At 49.9% G+C, this 6,382-nt stretch overlaps 1 long non-coding RNA gene across 1 annotated transcript; it reads right to left on the bottom strand.

Moving 5' to 3' along the window:
• Positions 1–2,254: 2,254 nt before the first annotated feature.
• Positions 2,255–4,048, bottom strand: LOC135276603 (uncharacterized). Its single transcript, XR_010344153.1, has 3 exons — positions 3,426–4,048; positions 2,566–2,702; positions 2,255–2,313 (listed from the first exon to the last, which is right to left on the bottom strand). It is a non-coding gene; the product is annotated as an uncharacterized LOC135276603 (long non-coding RNA).
• Between the last annotated feature and the right edge of the window lie 2,334 nt (positions 4,049–6,382).

Below are 6,382 nucleotides of genomic sequence, written 5' to 3' on the forward strand. Positions count from 1 at the left end.
AGCCACGCCAGCCAAAACAGCCACCCGGCAACCCGTGGGGTTCCTCCACCTGGGAATCTCCTGGTCTGTGGGCAATAACAATCTGTCTGGAAATGTGGCCTCCACTCACCCTCTGCACTTTCACTCAGAGCTGCAATCCTGAGCTGCATCTAACAGGCCATCTTGGAACTCCACCCCCAGTCCCATAATTCTTGAAGCCTTTGTTCATTCCTTGTTACCATTTTTTCTCTAATCTTGCCTTCTCATTTTATTTCATTGAGTTGATCTTCAACCTCTGATATGCTTTCTTCTGCTTGCTTAGTTCGGCTGTTGAAACTTGTGCATGCTTCAAGATGTTCTTGTGTTGTGCTTTTCAGCTACATCAATTCACTTATATTCCACTCTAAGTTGTTTATTCTCATTAGGATGTTGTCAAATCTTTTTTGAATGTTCTTAGTTTCTTTGCATTGGGTTAGAACATGCTCTTTTAGCTCAGAGAAGTTTCTTAATCCCCACCTTCTGAAGCCTGATTCTGTCAATTCATGACATTCATTCTCCATCCAGCTTTGTTCCTTTGCTGGTGAGGAGTTGTGATCCCTTGTAGGAGAAGAGGTGTTCTGGTTTTGGGTGTTTTCATCCTTTTTGTACTGGTTTATTCCCATCTTTGTGGATTTATCCACCTGTCATATTTGTAGTTGCTGACTTTCAGATTGGGACTCTGAGTAGATGTTGATGATGTTTGTTGATGATGAATATATTTCTTTCTGTTTCTTAGTTTTCCTTCTAACATTCAGGATCCTCTGCTATAGGAATGCTGAGGTCTACTCCAGGCCCTGCTTGCTTCAGGATCACCTGCAGCTGCTGCAGAACAGTAAGGGTTGCTGCCAGTTTCTTCCTCTGCTACCTTTGTCCCAGAAGGATAACAGCCAGATGTCAGTCTGAGCTCTCCTTTATGAGGTGACTCTTTGCACATATGGGGGTCAGAAAGCTGCTTGAGGAAACTGTCTGTCCTTTATATGAGCTCACGTGCTGACCTGTGAGCTCCATTGTTCATTCAGAGCTGCTGGGTAGGTACATTTAAGTCTGTGGCAGCAGAACTGATAAAACCCTTTTATTTTTCCCAGGTGCTCTCTCCTGGGGATTTAGGGCTTTACTTATGAGTTTCTGTAGTGCTGCTGCCATTTTTCTGGTCTGTCCTGCCCAGCCAGAAGGCAGCCTAGTAACTGTCTGCCTGCAGATGATTTGCTGAGCAGCTACGGGCACTGCCCATCTGCCTTGTGAACCTCCTGCAGTATTGTTTATATGAGCAGAGGTTGAACTGCCTCAGCAATGGCAGCAGAGCTCTATAATGGCATACTCTCTATAATGGTGGGCTGACATACAATGTTGAGGCACTTCCGTCGAGAGCCACTGCATTGCAGAGCCACTGAGATGGACATTCTTCAGGCCACGGGGAGGGTCACTATGCTGTGAGTCCTGGGTGAGTGCTCACACTTGTGAGGTGCCACTTGCATAAGTGCTTTGGCCTGCCAGGCTGGTGAGCAGCAATGTCCATGCCCTGTGGCCAGATAGCCACAGTGGCACTGGAAAATGCTGGCGGCATTGTCCGAGAGGGACCCAGGGAAGGAGTTTGCCTGCCACAATCAGCGCAGGAGAAAGACCGTCCTGACCTCAGTGACTCCCTGAGCCAACATTGCTGTTCGGGTCGGCTGGATGGGGAGGCCGCTTGAGACTGTGAGGTGGGCACGTGAGACTGTTAGGTGGGCACTTGGGACAGCTCTGCCCGGTGGATTCCAGATTGGACGGCGTGGGCAGGGATCAGTTCTCACGGGGTTGCATATTCACTCTGGTGAGTTGCGGCGGGGGTTGGTGGAACCCAGAAAGATGCATGAGACCCTCCTAGATGGTGTCAGCAGAACGTTCCCCAGCTCCATGAGCTCACTGCCCCGCTTCGACCTGGGCCACCCACCAAGGGGTCCTGCCTTGGTCTCCAAGCCCAGGGAAACCTGTTTCTTAGCACTGCTGTCCGGAGAAGGAGTGAAGAAAGACAAAGCGGCAAGGGCACCCAGCGGCAGAGGCAGCCACACCCTGAACTGGCCTCCCCTGGGGGCAGATCGGGTAGAGAGAGCGTCTCAGAAGCTTTCTGGGGGGAAGCCAAATCCCCAGACGGATGTTCAGGCACGCTGCTGAGGACCCCCACGAAAGCCAAGCACAACATGCTTACAGATCTGAGTCACTTTATTGTTTTCACAGAAAACATCATCATCATGCTACCAAGTATTTCCATCAAGTGGCTTTGATGGCCTATACTCGGACACCGGTTGTCAACTTGTCCTGTCGACAGAAAAACAATTCCCGGTGTTACAAAGGCAGATTCCCAATCTTATGGACACCTAAGTCCAGAGTATGACCGTGTGTGGGAGGTTAACCAGTGGATGTCATCTCTTTCTGAAGCACTGTTTCCACTAAAACATATTTGAAGGAAGGTCCTACCCTGCCTTTTGGTTTTCCATTTTTCCTGTGATGAGCAAATCGTAAACATGCATCCTTCATCCACTCCAGACAAGCTTTTAGCATCCAACTTACCTCACATGATTTTCATTGTCTCCAGTACCCTTGCAAGTTGCACATTCAGTTCTCCAGTCTTGAGCCTGGGGCTTCCTTTTGCAACACACACCGTCTTTGTCTTCTCTCTCCAGGAACTCTTTCCTGCCATACAATGGCTGGTAATAGAAGAAAACAGAATAAGGATATGAGGGAAACCATCTGAAGAAAGAAAACTTCTCAAAGGTCAGGCTGTGGAAAGGTGCGTAACTTCTTCCAACCTCATGTTTTTCTCCCTGGGGAAGGAAGCTTTGGTTTTCTCCTCTGGTTCTCTGGGAAAACAGCGACAGTAACAACAACAACAAAATTCCAGACCATACCGAATGTGTTACTAAGGATATCAGTAAGTTTCCTCCGTCAAACATGATTGCTTAAGTTAGGCTCTTGAAATTTATCTATTTCTCAATTAACACTTTATTGGACCACTATATTTTGTGACCATTGATGCCATAGGGAAGAAAAAGTAACAAGTTAAATGTGCTTTATATATACTTTCCTAAATATCCGTGATTAGGATTTACTCAGAGCGTGTCAGTTTCCCTAACTTGCCGGGTGTGACTTCTGTTCCTGAAAGGCTAAACCAGGGACGATCGTACACACACTGTTTGCCCACATGTAGGCAGGTGCATTCATCTTTATGGAAAGAGATGAGTTTTCAGCAGCGGTAGAAGATCAGAAGGCAAAGGTCTCACAGCTCCTAAGTCCTCGTTCAGGTAAAACCAGTTAGAATGCCATAGAAAAGATCCTTGTAAACGAATTCAGCTAAAATTCACATCCTAGAGTTCAGATGACATTTACCATTTCAAGGAAGGCACACAGAAGATTAAAAGAACGGTACGGACCTGCGTATTTGCAGCCAATATGTTAGAAACCACCACCAATCACAGCACAGCCTCTGTGGAGATGTTGCCATTCCCACACGCCGGACGCTGTTCCCTAGACACTGGAAGAGAAAGGGGCACTGCTCCCCAGAATTACTCAGACAGCTGAGATCAAGGATCATTCCCAAGCTAGAGTAGGTACCAAATGATTTTCAACAGAATGACATGATACTATAAATCTATTGATGTTTGCTTACTTTACTGTGATTTCAGTTCTCCCCGCTACCAAACCCATTGTGATGTCATCCCATGGCTTTGTGCAGACCATTTAATCTGTCCCTAGAGAAGCAAAGAGTCCTCAAAATGAGCCAATCAAGAAAAGGCAATTTAGGAACTATCTCTCTGTTTCCATCTATGTTGCCAGTCAGTGTGTTTGAGTTATGTGATGAAAGAAATTAGGAAGAAAAATGAAGCCTATTTCAGAAGAGGCCTTTAAATACAGACCCCACATCTACAATAATTACATCCAAAGAACAATACTGAGAATTGCTCCTGGAAATAGCAAACATGACCCATGAGCTCTGGCATCCCCTGACTGCCTACTCCAAATACAGAATCTCAGGCTCACTCTGACACAGGAATGACAATTTCTGTTTTAGCAAGAATCCTATGTAGGAAACCTGCACAACAGTGTAGTGCCTCAAGGGGTCCTGAGGACAGGAGAAGCCCTACCTGTGCCACAGGACCAAGGGCCCATGGAAGAGTTTGCTTTTGGGTGTGCTGTGTTGGTCTTCTTCCTGGAGGAGTGACCCCCGCGGGATGGGCAGGTGATCAGGAGGCCTGCGGGCGGGAGGCTGACCCCCACTACACTAAGGCTTCAGAAACCAAGAACAACAGAGAGAAGGCGGGGCCCCACAGCACCTAAGCTGAGCCGACCACAGATGGGCACCAGAAGGTAGAGGGACTACGGAGAAAGCGCGATGGAGTGCGCTGGCCACACTCACGTCCAGCATACTGGACTCACACGCACAAATGGACACACACAGGAGGATAAACACACACAGACACAGACTCAAAGAGAGGAACACACAGACGCACCAACACACACACACACACACACACACACAGAAAGAAAGACACACGGAGACATCCAACAGTCGTAGGCTGCAGGTTTCTGCTCTCTGCCGGGAAGCCCCTCGGGGAGAGAGGAGTCCCGCGGCGGTACCTGGAAATCCCAGCAGGGACAGCTTTCAAGGAGACACAACCCCCACAGCGTCAGAGCAGACCTGAATCATCGTGGGGATCCTTGGGGATCGCCCTGGGCATCCCTGAAGCTCCGCTGCAGCTTTTCTCCACCTGGTTCAGCGCTGCCCGACTGCTGAAATCGCAGGATCCTGGCAGCGATCCCGCGGAGAGGGGGGCGTCGCCCAACCCGGAGGCGCTGCTGCAGAGGGCCCATTCTCTGCCAAGCCGCTGAGACGGTGGTTTCCCAGGCCACCGGGATGGTCAGTGTGACGCGAGCCCCGGGTGGGCACTCCCGCTTGTGAGGCGCCGCTTGCGCATGTGCATTGGCGTACCAGGCTGGCCAGCTGCAACTTCGCCGCCGCCCCGCCGGCCGGCCACAGCAGCACCGGAAAGTGCTGTCGGCGGTGTACAAGGCGGCCCCGTGGAAGGAGACTGCGTTCCCCAAGCTGCACAGGAGCCCGACCATCCAGACCTCAGTGGCTCCCTGAGCCGCCTTTCTTGTTCGGGTCGTCTTGATGGGGAGGGCGCTTGAGACCCTGAGGTGGGCACTGGGGACTGCCCTGCTCAGTGGATTCCAGATCGGATGGCGTGGGCAGGGATCGGGTCCCACGGGGCTGGGTATTCAGTCTTTTGAGTTGTGGCGGGGGTCGGCGGACCCCAGAAAGATGCCTGAGACCCTCCGGGAGGGTGTCAGCAGAACGTTCCCCCCTCCATGAGCTCACTGCCCCGCTTAGACCTGGGCCACCCACCAAGGGACCCTGCCTTGGTCTCCAAGCCCAGGAACCCCTGCTTCTTAGCACTGCTGTACGGAGAAGGAGTGAAGAAAGACAAAGCGGCAGGAGCACCCAGCGGCAGAGGCGGCCACACCCTGAACTGGCCTCCCCTGGGGGCAGATCGGGTGGAGAGAGCGTCTCAGAAGCTTTCTGGGGGGAAGCCAAATCCCCAGACGGATGTTCAGGCATGCTGCTGAGGACCCCCACGAAAGCCAAGCACAACATGCTTACAGATCTGAGTCACTTTATTGTTTTCACAGAAAACATCATCATCATGCTACCAAGTGTTTCCATCAAATGGCTTTGATGGCCTATACTCGGACACCAGTTGTCAACTTGTCCTGTCGACAGAAAAGCAATTCCCGGTGTTACAAAGGCATATTCTCAATCTTATGGACACCTAAGTCCAGAGTATGACCGTGTGTGGGAGGTTAACCAGTGGATGTCATCTCTTTCTGAAGCACTGTTTCCACTAAAACATATTTGAAGGAAGGTCCTACCCTGCCATTTGGTTTTCCATATTTCATGTGATGAGGAAATCATAAACATGCAACCTTCATCCCCTCCAGACAAGCTTTTAGTATCCAACTTACCTCACGTGATTTTCATTGTCTCCAGTACCCTTGCAAGTTGCACATTCAGTTCTCCAGTCTTGAGCCTGGGGCTTTATTTTGCAACACACACCGTCTTTGTCTTCTCTCTCCAGGAACTCTTTCCTGCCATACAACGGCTGGTAATAGAAGAAAACAGGATAAGGATATGAGGGAAACCATCTGAAGAAAGAAAACTTCTCAAAGGTTAGGCTGCGGAAAGGTGCGTAACTTCTTCCAACCTCATGTTTTTCTCCCTGGGGAAGGAAGCTTTGGTTTTCTCCTCTGGTTCTCTGGGAAAACAACGACAGTAACAACAACAACAAAATTCCAGACCATACCGAATGTGTTACTAAGGATATCAGTAAGT

This window comes from Aotus nancymaae, unplaced genomic scaffold (assembly GCF_030222135.1).
Source record: "Aotus nancymaae isolate 86718 unplaced genomic scaffold, 86718_ANA_hifiasm-v0.15.2.pri h1tg000027l, whole genome shotgun sequence".
In the NCBI taxonomy this organism is placed as follows: domain Eukaryota; kingdom Metazoa; phylum Chordata; class Mammalia; order Primates; family Aotidae; genus Aotus; species Aotus nancymaae.